The sequence below is a fragment of the Bos mutus genome, chromosome 22 (genome assembly GCF_027580195.1).
Source record: "Bos mutus isolate GX-2022 chromosome 22, NWIPB_WYAK_1.1, whole genome shotgun sequence".
In the NCBI taxonomy this organism is placed as follows: domain Eukaryota; kingdom Metazoa; phylum Chordata; class Mammalia; order Artiodactyla; family Bovidae; genus Bos; species Bos mutus.
The window spans coordinates 63,158,357-63,174,669 of NC_091638.1; the positions used below are offsets into that span (position 1 = coordinate 63,158,357).

The 16,313-nt window shown below is 45.7% G+C and overlaps 1 protein-coding gene across 3 annotated transcripts in view; it reads right to left on the minus strand.

Moving 5' to 3' along the window:
- The window catches only part of NAP1L4 (nucleosome assembly protein 1 like 4), a 53,527-nt gene that overhangs the window by 36,582 nt on the left and 632 nt on the right, over positions 1-16,313 (minus strand). The gene's annotated exons all lie outside the window — the stretch shown is intronic.

Genomic DNA, 16,313 nt, shown 5'->3' on the forward strand with positions numbered 1-16,313 from the left:
TTAGGGGAAGCATACTGATCGAAACTGCCCACCCTGGCCAGGCACCATAGTAACCATCTGCATGAGTTGTTTTACAAGAGGTCCTGTTAAGGAACATGGAACTAATAAACCACCACCAACCGAAAGAATTCGGGAAAGGTCAAAAGGAGACACATGTCCGACCACCTCCCAGAATCCTTCTCTCTGACATCCATCTTGGCTGAACAAGGCATGCGCCACCAGGAAGGTCTCCGAGTCAGAATGACTGGTTAAGGACAACCCGGAAACTAACCTGGACTCTTCTTCGCTGAGACTGACATCCTGACCACTCGGGGTACTCAGGGGCCAGCTTGCCTGCCAATGGACCAGACCCAGCGGCCACAACTGGGACCCTTTTGTCCCTGGTCTCCTCCTGACGCAGACAACTGGCCAGAGTGCCCTGACTGGGTAAGGAATAAGAGACTTTATTGACCTCTCCCCTTTCCTCTCCTTAACCCTTCCCTTCCTTCCCTGTTTTTCTAGTCCCCCGATTCTGGACGCAGGAATCTGGTCGAAGGGCCTCAGCCCGAGATGATGATTGGAGACTGATCACCTCCTCTTGGCAGAGAACTCGAATTCTGGTTCTGGTCTGGTCTGATTGCTGGTAGGGCCGAGTTCCAGTCCTCCCTTCTCCGGAGGCCCAGGGTAAAGTCCCGTAACGCCTGGGTGTCTGTAGGTGGCAGGAGATGTCTGTAAGGCCACCCCTTTTGCCCCGCTCTCCCGCCTCCTCCCTCTTCTTCTTTCAACCTGGCTTCCTTTCCTCCCTTTGAAATCTTTGAAGACCTGAGATATTTTCCTTTGTTAGTACTTGGATCTGAAGCTGTCTCTCTATAGGAGGTTTTCTGAGAGACTGTATTCTCGTGTTTAAGGGAGTGTCTGACGAGGACTGCCAGGTTTACATGTGTGTGTTTTAACTCTGTGTTCTGTGTTGTGATTTTTGATGGCCATTTTGCTTTGTCTGGCCACCATTTGGTTTAGACCTGCTGCCATTTTGTTAGAACTTGATTTTCTTTCTCTGTGCCTTGTTCTCTCAGGAACACTTATCCAGACCATCTCTAACCCCTGAGACTGAGGGAAAATGGGGAAAAGCCTTTAAAAATTTTATTTCAACTGTTTTTTTATGAACTAGTAAATTTTATATTGTAATACCTAATTCATGACTAAACTTAGAAAATGAAGCTAGATCTTGTGTTGTGTCTGTCTAAATATGTCTTGGTATGTCTTTGTCTCTGGATAATATTTTTGAGATTAATTTGTAAATGAGCTCTATTTAATTGGCTTAAAGAAAAGAGCTTACAAATCAAATAATTCTAAATTAAACAATAAATTCCAGGTTCATGTGAACTGGGAAATATTCAGTATTAAATACCTGATATTAATGTTTGTTTGTTAACCTATCTAATATAAACATGTCTTAGAATAATTAACATTAAGTAAAATATTTTCATTGTACCTAGGTTTAATATAAGTTAAATATTATCATACCTGTTACAAGTTTGTTAATAAGGAAATTACCTTGAGTGAAGCAACTTCTAAAAAAAAAATGTCCCACACTATGCAGTGTGGAGGTTTGGGGCTCGGTAGTTTTGAAAGACAATTCTGCTAGGCTGTCTACATGGGTCTGTTGATACTGGAACGCTCTGACACAAGCATTAAAAGTTAAAGCTGTGAATCAGGAGACTCCTAATTACCTTTCTAAGTTCAGCTACTCCACCCCACGGCAACAAGCCCTCGGTAGATCCCATCCTCTCTGTCGTCCCATCTCATCCTCTGTCGCCCCCTTCTCCTCCTGCCTTCAATCTTTCCCAGCATCAGGGTCTTTTCCCATGAGTCAGCTCCTTGCATCACGTGGCCAAAGGATCGGAGCTTCAGCTTCAGCATCAGGCCTTCCAATGAATATTCAGGGTTGATTTCCTTTAGGATTAGCTGGTTGGATCTCCTTGCTGTCCAAGGGACTCTTCACGTCTTCTCCAACACCACAGTTCAAAAGCATCAATTCTTTGGCACTCAGCCTCCTTTGTGGTCCGACTCTCATATCCATACATGACTGTGGACATACATGAATACAGACCTTTGTCAGGAAGTGATGTCTCTGCTTTTCAACACACCGTCTAGGTTTGTCATAGTTATTCTTCTAAGGCGCAAGCGTCTTTTAATTTTGTGGCTGCAGTCACTGTCCGCATTCATTTTGGAGCCCAAGAAAATGAAATCTGACACATCTATTTGCCATGAAGTGATGGGACTGGATGCCGTGATCTTAATTTTTTGAATGTTGAGTTTTAAACCAGCCTTTTCACTCTCCTCTTTCACCTTCATCAAGAGGCTCTTTAGTTCCTCTTCGATTTTTGCAATAAGGGCAGTGTCATCTGCATATCTGAGGTTACTGATATTTCTCCTGGCAATCTTGACTCCAGCTTGTGCTTCATCCAGCCCGGCATTTCGCATGATGTACTCTTCATATAAGTTAAACAAGCAAGGTGACAATATACAGCCTTGACACAGTCCTTTCCAGTCTGTGGTTCCGTGTCTGGTTCTAACCATTGCTTCTTGACCTGCATACAGATTTCTCAGGAGGCAGGCAAGGAGGTCTGGTATTCCCATCTCATTAAGAGTATTTCACAGTTTGTTGCGATCCACACAAAGACTTTAGGATAGTCAACGAAGCAGGGGTAGATTTTTTTTTGGAATTCCCTTGCTTTTTCTATGATCCAGCGTATGTTGGCAACTTGATCTCTGGTTCCTCTGCCTTTCCAGCTTGTAGACCTGGAAGTTCTGTTACGTACTGCTGAAGCCTAGCTAGAAGGATTTTGAGCATAATCTTGCTGGCATGTGAAATGAGTGCAAGTGAACAGTAATTTGAACATTCTTTTTTTTTTTTAATTTATTCATTTTAATTGGAGGCTAATTACTTTACAATATTGTAGTGGTTTTTGCCAATTTTGAACATTCTTTGGCATAACACATAACTTAATTTAAAAATATTTAATTGCTAAAAACATGGTAACCGTCACTCGAGTCTTCAGCAAGTTGTAACATCAAAGATCTCTGATCACAGATCACCGTACCAAAGAAAATAATACTGTGAGAATTACGGAACGTCACAGACCCACGAAGGGAGCAGATGCTGTTAGGAAAATGGCATCAGTTGTCTTGCGGACACAGGGCTGCCGCAGACCTTCCACTTAGGAGCACAGTGTCTGTGAAGCACCACAGGACGAGGCACAGTGGTGCGGTTCAGCTGGCTGAGCGGAAGCAGCCGAAGGGGAGGAGGCAGTCTCAACAACCTCACACCCAGCATAGGATTTACCCCCTGCATGCTTCAGTTAAGAACCATTAGTTAGTTGGCAAACTACGCAAGATCAAGACTCAGTTAGGAGATGCTTGTAAGTAGTTATGAGGTGTCCCTATGACACCACCCAAGTCAAGTCACAGGAACTTGACCAGAGGAGGAGGGGAGATGCGGGGCAGGCTGAGACTGTCACAGTGAGTGAGTGATGCGCGCAGAGACTGGGAAGACTCCAGAGGGTGACACCGGCCTGCCGGAAGGTGCGGCAAGGAGGGGACGCCACACAGCCGAGCAGTGCCAGATGCAAAGATGTCAGCCTTCACCAAGAGGGCAGCACCAGGCACCGCTCTAAGACATGCCATATCCTCAGGCCAGGGATCTAACTGTGGGCGGCAGTAACCCAGGGGTCAGTTTTGGATAAAATCCCGAGGGCATTCCCTTCCTTCTCACTCACAATAAGGAAAAGGGGTAGCTGATAATCTGGGTATCCAAGGTTCAGTGGAATTTATTAAACTTTCTTTCAAAGGCTAACTGTGGTGTTGGAGAAGACTCTTGAAAGTCCCTTGGACTGCAAGGAGATCCAACCAGCTAATCCTAAAGGAAATCAACCCTGAATATTCGTTGGAAGGCCTGATGCTGAAGCTCCAATACTTTGGCCACCTGATGCGAAGGGCCAACTCATTAGAAAAGACCCTGATGCTGGAAAAGATTGAAGGCAGGAGGAGAAGGGGACAACAGAGGATGAGATGGGTGGATGGCATCACCAACTCAATGGACATGACTTTGAGCAAGCTCTGGGAGATGGTGAAGGACAGGGAAGTGTGGCGTGCTGCAGTCCACGGGGTCGCAGAGAGTCGGACATGAGCAACTGAACAACAGAACTACCCTGGTCACCCCGAACAAGGCCGGATTTGCTGCTCTTTAGAAAGGCATACAGGACTTCCCTGGTAAGTCCAGTGGTTAAGACTCTGCACTTCCACTGCAGGGGGTGTGGGTCTGATCCTGGTCAGAGGACTAAGATCTTGCAAATTGCATGGCAAAGCCCCCTTCCCGCCCCTTGCCCAAAAAGGCATATAGGGGCACAGTCATTAAAGAGAAGTTTGGAATCCAACTGCAACAATAACCCACTAACCAAAGGAAACCCTGTAACTGACACTTGAAGAGTCTGGAGAGTTTTAAAATGCCTGGAGGTCTATCAGGATCTAGGTGTATTCTGTGCTCTGAGATTACATGTCCTAGATATCAAATGTGTGTTTGGACAAATTGCAGTGTTTCCTCTGAGACCTTATATCCCTTAATGGCTAAGATTCTTAACAGGGGAACAATGTCTTTGTGTGGAAATTTTGGAAGGGTGAGCAAAGAAGCAAACCATCTACATATTAACAGTAAGGTGGTACCTCCAGAGAACTCTATGTCATTTAAGCAAGCCTTTAAAACCTGGGAGAAGGGCTTCCCTGGTGGTCCAGAGGTTAAGAATCTGCCTGCCAACGCAGGAGACACGAGTTCCATCCTTGGACTGGGACGATTCCACAGGCCACAGGGCAACTAAGCCTGTGCACCACGGCTACTGAGCCCACGCTCCGGTGCCCTCGAGCTGTAACCACTGAACCTGCGCCCCTAGAGTCCCTGAGCCTAGAGCCCGAGCTCCACAAGGGAGGCCACCGTAACGAGAGGCCCAGGCACCACCACGAGAGGAGAGCCCCCAGGCACTGGCACCAGAGAAAGCCTGGGAGTGGCAATGAAGACCCAGTACCACCAAAACACAATGTTTTAAAAACACCTTAAAAAAAAAAAAATCTGTGAAAAAGGGAACCTCAGTAAAGCCCCCAATACATGACTGTCCAGGTATATTGTCCTTCCCAAGTAAAGGCAGGAAGTTACATTTATCAACGGGAATACAAAAAAAAAAAAAAAAAAACAAGTCGCCCACAGTGAAAAAGTTGCTTCCAGTAGAGATGAACACCAATAGCACGTGGGGGTTAGGGACGCGGGCAGCAGGGAGTCACAACGCTGTTGCTGCCCAAGGCCCTGGACACACCCCTGCCTGGGCCGTTGGCTTTCTGGTAGGTCAACGGGCACGGCAAGGACGAGTGCGCGGCCCAGTCTGGGACAGAACCGGGTCCTGCTGGAACGCTTGCACCTCTGCGAGGGGGAGCTGCTGAGCACGGACAGAGCCGCCCTGGGCCCACCAGCATGGGGAAGGCCGTCTCCCTGCCTCCTCACCGGCGGGACGGGGCAGCCCGGGTGTCCTCGGAGGCGTTGCATGGGTGGGTTTGGCTGTGGATTCTTGGAGGCCAGACCCGCCCTGAGTCTCCATCTGCTGCAGCTGTCTTTCTTCTGGTGTCATCTTCAGGGATCCAGGCCAACTGACTGGCCAGACTGACAAGACCAAGGTAGACACTGTCTCCAATTCTATACAGGTTGTTCCAACAGGGTAAGTCTACGGTTAGGTCACTTACAAACATGGAATTACAAGCCACCTCTGTGGACTCAGCATTGGTACAGAGAAGCCTGACTTGCCTCCGAGAACAATTTGGAGCCTGCTGTAATAGCCACGGACGGACACGGCAGGCCTCTGGGGGTACGCCTGCCTTGCACTCCAGCCCAGGGACTGGGGGCCGGCTCCAGGCTCCATGCACGTTTTCGGCTGTATCGCAGCTTGGTCACATCAAAGGGCTGGCAGATGGATTCATTTAAGCTTCAGGGATCGTTCAGGGTTTTCTCAGCTGGTTGCCTTAGTCTAGCGTTAGGCCTGACTTATCTGAGACAAGCACATGGCCTGACTGACAGAGGCCGGAGGGCTAAGCTGGCAAATCGGGGACCCAGTACTGAACTCCTCCCCCGGGTCTATGAGGATGCTGTTACCTTGGGAAAGTCCATGCAGCCCTAAGCTTAACCTGTGCCCATGGGGTGTAGGAAACTTGCTATGATTTAGTAGGATCCTCAGGTCTAATTTTGAAAGGGTAAGTCTTAATGGGCTTCGCTGGTGAGGTTTCAATGACAGGAAAGAAAGGAAGTTCGGGTAAGAGGGGGCGGGAGGATAAGGAGGCAGCAGCAAAGAGAGATACTGGAGAAGGAAATGGCAACCCACTCCAGTCTTCTTGCCTGGAAAATCCCACAAACAGAGGAGCCTGGTGGGCTACAGTCCATGGGGTCATAGAGTCGGACACGACTGAGCAGAGAGATACAGAGGAGATGGAGCAGCAGGATAGGAAGGGCCTCAGCTCACGCCGAGGAAGAGGCCTCCGGCGTTTTACAGCCCCACCTCTTGTTGTTTGCTAGGTTCCATCTGGAAACAGTATTTGGTAAGGAGGCAATTTTATGATCCCGAACACATTTAGAAGGCTCCAGAGAACAATTACCGTAACTACTCCACGTGGATGGCTTCATCTGGTAGCTGCAGTTTTCTAACTTGGTTTGGAGAAAAACAAGTTTGGGGAGATCAAAGGTTCCTTGGAATTCAGTTATCCTTAGTAAGACTGATCCATTTAGTTAAAAATCTGCACATTTGTAAGTGGAAAGACCCTTAAACACATCAGAGTTCCTGAAGGGGCCACTTTTAGAACCTTCAGATGACCGGATCCTGCTTTTGACTTCAGAATGAAACAGCCCTCACCAGACAACCTGTCCCTACCGAGACCCCAAATACAGTCAGAGAGCTCATCCAAAAGGAGGGGCTTGGGATCCGAGAGGAGACTTCCCAGACCAAGTCACGGAGGCCTGCGGGACGAAGGGCACCAAGGGCTCGCTGGGGTCCCCTGCTCACTGGAAGGGGTCGTTCCTTGGCGGGTGTCTCCTCTGGAGCCCACTTCTCACACCATGTAATGACAACCTACCAGAAATGAGGCAAACTGAGGCCAGCTCAAGTTACCAGAAATCAAGTTTATTTGGGAGAGCAGAGGAACTGCATGTGGAACATGCAAGCTGAAGTGAGCGACAGCAAGTCTGAAGGCTGAGGGCAGGCTGCTTCTGTGGGCACAGGGTGCAAAAGAGGAAAATCCAGTGAGGAGTTCACATACTTGAAGTTCACTGACTTGAAGATGGACAGAGAGTGCTGGCAGACGCCGACTGGTCAGAGCACAAGGCTCGATCTTCTGTGAATCGAGCAATTTTGGGAAATCAGTCTCACAGTCTTTAACTTTCATCTTCCTGAGGGCACAGGCATGAGTTTCCCATTCGTATCCTTTGATTCCATTTTAGATGAAAATCCTTGCAGATTTCAAATTCAGACCCTGGTGACCTTTCCCTACCACCCCCAGCGCAGACTTCACTTCCTGCTGCCACTCCCACTGCTCAATTCAACATGGCAGCTGCTACTGTTGGAACAGGTGACAACCCACCGCTCAGTCAGGGTCGGGGCCAGCAGTGCAGCAGCACCCCAACACACCTCCCTCCACAGACGGAGTGTGAAACACTCCCCAGGTCCTGCCGGCCACGCCCCCGTCCTGCCGGCCACACACAAGGATTGAGACAGCAGCTGACGATAAACATCTGGTCATGGACAGACGCCCTCCTGACGACAGAGGCCAAAGATGCTTGGCTCCCCACAGGACGCCACCACTCCAAAGCGACACCACACTGATACAGAGACCCTATTCTGGGTGACGCAACCACCCAGCAGTTAGAATTAAACACAATAGAACATTCCCCATGCCTCCAGAAGGCACTGAATCAAGGAAAGAACAACAAACAAGATAATGAGTTTAAAAAAATGTCAAATACTTCGAGGTCAAAACACCACAAACCCAGAACTCCACACTGAACACAGAGCACACACACAGCAATCTGGTTTTGATCTGGGTTTGAAAACCATTCCTATCATTTCCTGCTGTGTAACCTCGGTTCCAACATCCATAACCAGGGCCTACCTGAGAGGCGGCCTTGAAGATGGGATGAAACCCAGAAGGGCCCAGTACATGGTCTACTCCGGGCCTCCCTCTGCTGTTACAATATGCTGTTAGATCCTACTTATCGCTTGCCATAAAACATACAAACCAGGTTACTGTAAACACGACTACCCTTATCTAAGAAACAGTCACCTAGTGTGGTGACATGTTACAAACAAGCGGGAGTTCAGTTAGTCAACCTTCATCACCACTATTTTAACAAAACTTTCTTAAAATAGAAAGTTATAAGGAATTACCAAATTTGCAGGTTTAAGAAATATAACCATCCATTTGTTTCAAATGTTAACATACTGAGTTTAATATTAATTTCATGAAAACACAGCTCCAAACCTCATCAAAAGGATCTCTTACTTTTAAAAGGCAACTAAGTTGAAATATGAAAGGAATACCAGGCAATAGAATATTCTAAAATTTCAAAAGAACATAGCAGTTCAGGTTCCCTTTCAGGGTCAAACAAAAACCTTGAGCCTCTAACTCTAAATCTGGCCTGGCATGCAAATTTCCATGATTACACAAATGAATGTTTTGCTATTTATATAAGACACCTCACAATTCTATTTATGGATTAAACTTTTTTACCCCAAACTTTTCATAGGGGAAAATATTTTGGTTGTAAATTATCCAATGTAACTTTAAATTCTTAATTTTTAACTGACAACATTTAGCCCATAGTTAGAGAGTAATTCCGTAATTTCAAACTGGGCCACTCTCAAGAGACAAGGTGTGAACTGGGGAATGTGGTCAGCCCTCACATAACCAAACCTGTTTACACATGTATTACCTATTTTAACTCAAATGAATGATTAAAATGAACTTAAATGTGATCAATGTATTTCTGTAAGACTTCGGAATATCACCAGAGTCCACAATTCTTATTAAATTAGCGTGGCCGTCAAATGAACCCCACAGCACAAGCACTTGGTTCACATAAAAGCCTGAGGGCTGCTGACCCCACTCTACCCACCCGAGGGGGAGCCCGATCAGTCTCCAGGGTTACCAGGCCACGTTCTGGCCCAGGGCAGAGAAGCCACTCTGTTCCAAGAAGGAATCAGGACGCTACCCCCAGGACATCCCAACGCCTCCACCCACAAACCCTGGTCCCTGTACAGAGCCGGACCAGGAGAGTCTCTCACTGCACGCCTTAGTTCGGGGAGTTAACTGTGTTGGATTCACTGTGCCAGCCGGTAAGTGAAAACACATCTAGAGCTAACAATCAGATCACTAATGTAAATAGCTAGAACAATAGAAAATGTCTTTGTAAATCAACATACTCTTCAGTATACTTGTAATCTCTTAGCAGTTAAAAAAAAAACTGTCCATGTCCTACACTCATACAAGTAGTCTTAAAATTATGTTCAAACTGATTTCAAACATGTGTAACGACTATCTTACATGCACTTTTTCTTTTGTCATGATCAAAAAATTATTTAAAAAACCGTATGTATTACATGTTTACAGATGAACTAAAACTGGCAAGTAGTTAATTTCTGTCTAATTTCTGTCACCAAGTGTCAGTGGTGTATGTGGGAACCACAACTTCTGTAAATGTCTGAAGCTTTTTACTTGCATGTTTTTTAGAAAAAGAACAGATAAATGATTCAATGTAGCTGAAGCCCCAATACTCTGGTCACCTGATGCAAAGAGCCAACTCACTGGAAAAGACCCTGATGCTGGGAAAGCTTGAGGGCAGGAGAGGATGACAGAGGATGAGATGGCTGGACAGCATCGCTGACTCAAAGAACAAGAACTTGAGCAAGCTCCTGGAGACAGTGAAGGACAGGGGGGCCTGGCGAGCTGCAGTCTATGGGGTTGCAAAGAGCCAGACACGACTCGGCGACTGACAGATGACCCATGTCTGCCTTCCCACTGAAGACTACGTTCCATGAAGGCCGAGGTTTATCTACCTGCTCAACGCAGCCATCCCTGGGTCCAGCACAGGACTAGGCAGAAGACAAGGACCAGGCAACCCACTGCACTCAACCACTCCCCGCTGCTGAGGGACGGTCCGCCACGAGCTGCCTGCGTACAGCACAACAGCAGGGAGCCTGCACACTCGAAGCCTCTCCTAGGCAGGTTCTCAAGACACACAGGAAGTTGCCTCTGTCCGTGAGACAAGGGCAGACCGTCTCTTTAGGAGCTTGCTCCAGGCCAAGCCCTCAGTTTTCACAAAGAAAGTCAAAAAGTTTCCTTTCCTTAACCAAAACAGCCTATTTTTACTGGAGGCACAGTGGTTCTTCATTGCTATAGCTCCAATTTCCTCCTCCACACTCTCTTCTCTGCAATTCTTTGTATATGACTGAATGAGCCAAACATTTCCAAGTCTTCTTAATCCAAGGTCTTGTCACCTTGTCAGTAACACTGTCTCCTTTATTTCAAACTGCAAACACCCAAGTCCCTATTCCTTCTTTCTACTCCTGTTTTCAAACGCACCGACCCCTATATAACGTAACTGTCTCCCACTGTGCAAACAGGTGAGGGCAAGGTCTTTCATCTGTTTTATTCAGTGCAATAAAACACCCCAGGATCCAGAACCCTAGAACTACCTAGCAGAGATGGCATTCACGGACGAACAGACAGATGAAAATCAGGGAAAGCTACTTCACGGTAACTGGGGAGTAGCGCTTGCTGTCGTTGCTGTTTGCTGCCTAAGTTGGGCTCCAACTCTCCCGCGACGCCATGGACTGTGGCTGCCAGGCTCCTCTGTCCATGAGATTTCCAGAGTACTGGAGTGGGTTGTGTTGCCATTTCCTTCTCCAGGGCATGTTCCTGACCCACGGATCAAACCTGCATCTCTTGCACTGGCAGGCAGATTCTTTACCACTGAGCACCTGGGAAGCTGGACAAACAAGTACTAATGTCTTAAATTAGAACACCCCCAACTTCATTCTTAAAACCTGTGAATAAAATGCACTGTGTGTGGGTGTGTGTGTGTGTCTGTGAAGCTGGATAAACAAGTACTAATGTTTTAAATTAGAACATCCCCAACTTCATTCTTAAAACCTGTGCACATATTTAAATTGTACACTTGCTCTTTCCACCACTCCACACAACTATTACACAGAAATCATTTTAGCTTGTTTTTGAACAGGCTTTTGGGGATAAGAATAAAATGCACAGTGTGTGTGTGTGTGTGTGTGTGTGTGTGTGTGTCTCTTAGTCGCACAGTCGTTGTCTGACTCTTTGTGACCCCACGGACTGTAGCCCACCAGACTTCTCTGCCCATGGAACTCTCCAGGCAAGAATACTGGAGTGGATTGCCATTCCCTTCTCCAGAGGAACTTCCCAATCCAGGGATCAAACCCTGGTCCCCTGCATCGCAGGCAGATTCTGCACCGTTCATTAAAAAAAAAAAAAAAGTCCCACAGATCCAGAACGGAAGCACCTTTCGTAACAGCTTACAAAGTATATTTTTAAGAGGAAAATTAAGGCTACACAGTGAATTGCCAAGATGAAAAGGTAGAGTTCATGAAGTGATCTTTTGTAGTTTTGTCCCTATAGAAATACACCACCTCTCCGATTACTAAATACTCATGAAATTTAAAATTCAATGGCAAACAATGTAAAGCAGCCCTGCTTTCTCTGAAGAGGACGGGGAAGAAAACCAAAAGCTGTCAAACAAAAACAAATACACGGCATCATAAACTACCTCCTGAAAATCCCACTAACAGTCCAACACAAAACTCTTTGCTGCCCGTTAGTAAGCACAGCGCTCAAGAAGAAAACCTCACAAGTGCAGTCTAGGAAGCCATGCTCACTGGACCAGGAGGCAGTGTGCAGATTAAGCACGGCTGGAGGAGAGCAGTTTCCTGCAGTGACCCTGCACCAGCTCCTTTCTGCTTCTGGAATCACCCCAGTGGTAGAGCAGTCTAAGTAATATCGGCCTTTTATTAGGTTGATAGAAAAGTAATTGATGTCTCGGATCCTGAATTTTAAATCATTATAATTAAGCTCAAACACATCTTTATTAATCAAAACAGGAACTATTACAACCAACTCATTTTTGCCAACGAGAAATAAGTTGGTTTATTTCTCCAGAGTAAAAAAATCTGTGTTCAGGACCTAATCAACACTTGGAAAGCATTTTCTGCCTAATGCTGGTTGTGGAAGCGCTTTCCCTGCAAAGTTGTCCAGATGTTTGAAGAAGTGGTAGTCAGTCGGCGAGGGATCAGGTGAATATGGCAGATGAGGCAAAACTTTGTAGCCCAGTTCACTCAACTTCTGACGTGTTGGCTGTGTTAACATGAAGTCAGAACTGTTGTGGAAAAGAACTGGGCTCATTCTCCTGACCAATGCCGTCTGTAGGCACTGCAGTTTTGCTGAGCGTACTTCTCAGATGTAATGGTTTCGTCCGGATTCAGAAAGCTGTAGTGGATTAGCAGACTACCAGTGACCATGACCTTTTTTTGGTACAAGTTTGGCTTTGGGAAGTGCTTTGGAGCTTCCTCTCGACTCACCAACTGAGCTGGTCATCGCCAGTTGTTGTATAAAATCCAGTTTTCATCTGATCAAAAAATGTTTGTTGCTGTTACATTCTAAGACAACACATCAAAATCGTGTTTCTTCTGATTTGCAATCAGCTCATGAGGCACCCACTTAACGAGCTCTTTCACCTTCCCAGTTTGCTGCAAATGCCGAATGACTACAGTATGCTTGACACTGGGTTCTTCAGCGACTTCCCGTGTAGTTGCAAGAGGAACAGCTTCGATGATGCTCTTAACTCTAGTCGTCAACTTTCAATGGCCGGCCACCACGCTCCTCGTCCTCAAGGCTCTGGTGTCCTTTGCAAAACTTGAACCAGCATAGCGCTGTGCTCGGTAGCACTTCCTAGTTGTTGATGTGTTGGTGATGTTGCAAGTTGTCTCTGCTGCTTTACAGCCCATTTGAAGTCAAATTAAAAAAAAAACTCTCAAATTTGCTTTCTATCTAATATTTCTACAGTCTAAATATAAAATAAACCACAAGTAATAAGTCATTAGCAAAAAACATAAAGCAAGAAATGCACATTAAAATCATGTATAACATTACCACATTTAGCTTAGGACGTATACCAGTGTCAGACGGCAAAGTTAACAATGAAGAGCATAATTACTTTCGCACCAAAACTAATACTAAACCGTAATCACTTTTGCACCCACCTAATACTGTCTGCCTAAACACCTCTTCCTTTAAAAAAACAAAAAAGTAAGCACTCCCCAAACAGCAGTCCCAGACCAATCTCCCAACAAGCTCCTCAACACCGCCTTATTATTCAGACACGCCATCACTCAGAGCACCAGCTCTTCCCTGTTTCATATAGCTGGTGGCCCTTTAGGGCTTTGGGAATTTAAACCACCCACTGGTCACAGACACTATCCATGTAAAAAAAAACAAAAACCACCCTTGGTTCTCTGGCAAAACTTTCAAAAAGTACAACACAATCAAAACAATCTTAAACCATTTTAAAACTGGGGACAATGAACAAAAAGGAAGAAAAGTAACTGAATGTAAGTAATTTTGAACTCTGTCAGTCCATGTATGGATTTACATTTCAGGTCACACCTCCTGATGCTAGAAGACTATCTACTTGCTCAAAAAAAAAAAAAAAAAAGAAGGATTTCAATTTCAACCCTAGTTGGCCACAAGTTGCAGACACAGAATTAATAATGCTTTCAATATTAAGAAGCTGGTAAAAATCCTGACAGATTAATGGAAATAGTTTAACTAAAGATTCAAGCAAGAATTCACAGGCTGTAATGCACTGACGAACACATACCAACTCTAAGCCCTCAATTTCTACAAATTCATGATCTCAGATTAAAATCTCTCAACAGAAAATATCACAGAAAGGTCTGATAATCTTAATGGTCAATTCACAGTACAGCATCTGTACACTTTTAGAGGGCAACAGTCCTCAAACCTAAGTATCCTTTCCAGAATTCGGTTTACTAAAGCTATCAAACCGAAAGTGATAAGAATCAACTATTGGGAAGAATTCAACGTCTCCAATCACCATTCTATACAGTATTTTCAAAAATAATGCAAAAGTCACAAAAGTATTTAGATGTTGATTTGAAATACAGAGGCACAAATAACAGTGGACATTCTAAATTAGTAACATGGGTCAAAAAAAAGACTACAAAGTAGTAACTGCTGTTTAAGACAGCACTATAGTGTTAAAATTATTTTATATAATTATAAATAACTATTTAGAGAATAATTACTGTCATCATTCCATGAGGAGACCTCAAAGTTCCAGTGAAAGCTTTCCTAAATAAACTTAAAATAGTCACAATTTATTTTATCTATAAAACAACCTCCCTTTGTCACTTCATTCTATAGGAAATTAAGTCTTGCAATGGTATTTTTATTGACCAAGTCTTCAATCAATCCCCAAATCTCAGAACAAATAGGATACTTTACCTTCGAAAGATGAAAGAAAAAAATTTCCCTGTCACAAAACAAGTTTAAAAAAAAGCAGCTAATAAATTGAGAAAATTCATTTTCTACAATTTCCTTCTCCTGTCAACTCTATCTTAACAAGTTAACCGCTAATAGATAACGCTAATGTTTAAGCCACCTTCCTCCACTTTAGCACTCAATCTTTTAAATGTATTCCCACTCGTAACACCATCTTTCTTTCTTGCAAAGTCTTTTTTATGTTAGCATATTATTAATCCCACTAGCTATCATTAATCGCTGTCCGTAATCATTTCCAGATTCTTCTATGGAGAGCACTTAGCATTCTGTGGAATCACAGAATGTGGAGCTGGAAATAATCAACCAGCTTAAATCCTCAAAACCTAGACTTCAGTTAGGCTCTGCTGCTGCTAAGTCACTTCAGTCACGTCCAACTCTGTGCGACCCCATAGACGGCAGCCCACCAGGCTCCCCGGTCCACGGGATTTTCCAGGCAAGAGTATTGGAGTGGGTTGCCATTGCCTTCTCCGCAGTTAGGCTCACTGCAATAATAAAAATAGCTTATTAAAACTTTTCATCCTCTCTACAGAGAAGCTGGAAAGTTAGGCAAAGTTCCCAGGTGGCTCACTGGTAAAGAATTCACCTGCCAATGCAGGAGACACGGGTTCAATCCCTGGTCTGGAAAGATCCTACATGTCGTCAAGCAACTAAGCCCGTGTGCCACAACTATTGAGCCTGTGCTCTAGAGCCTGGGAAGCGCAACTACCAAAGCCCGTGTGCCCTAGAGCCCCAACTCCACAGCAAAAGAAGCCACTGCAGTGAGAAGCCCGCACACCACTAGAGTACCCTCCCCCACAAACTAGAGAAAGCCCTCGTGCAGCAATGAAGACCCCCTAGGCCTAACTGCTTGCGTTTTAACCCAAGTTCTGTCACCCTGCAAACACCACTTTACTTAACCCTCTCAGGGCCTCAAGCTTCCTGAGTGGTTAAAGGGGAAAACAACAGTGCTTACCTCAAAAGTCATTAGACTTCTGAAATGAGTCAACGCAAGCCAAGAGACTATCAGAGGTCCTGGTGTGTAGGACAACTATTAATCACTTAAGAGGAACAGTTACTTAAAAAAAAAAGAGTAATTTTAAAGAAGACAACTTAGTTCAATGACTCATTCCGAGAACTTTCGGGTGCCTATTATACTTCACAGCGTTGCTGTTGTTCAGCGGCTCGGTCGTGTCCGACTCTTTGCGGTCCCGTGGACTGTGGCCCACCAGGCCTCCCTGACCGTGGGAATTCCCAGATGAGAATATTGGAGGGAGGTTTCCGTTTCCTTCCCCAGGGGATCTTCCGGACCAGGGATCGAATCGGGGCCTGCCGCACGGACAGATGGGTTCTTCACCACTGAACCACCAGGACAGGTTAAGGTGGGGGGCGGCATATGAACCACAGGCCCGCAAACAAGGGAGGGTATGGGCACGCCTGGCCAGGAACCCGACCCCCGCCTTCCTCGGGGCTCAAAAGGCTTCATGCTGAACCCAGACCCGGAGTCACTGCGGACGGTGGAAAGGAAGTCTGATTGCGACCGGGCGGCCCTCTGCTGGGACGCACAGAAAGCATTCGGGAAACAGAGGACTGGGGAGGGAGGGGAACGCGGGTAGGCAGTCAGGTACCAACAGGCACACCGCTGTGACTGCCGTCACCGTCTCCGGCCG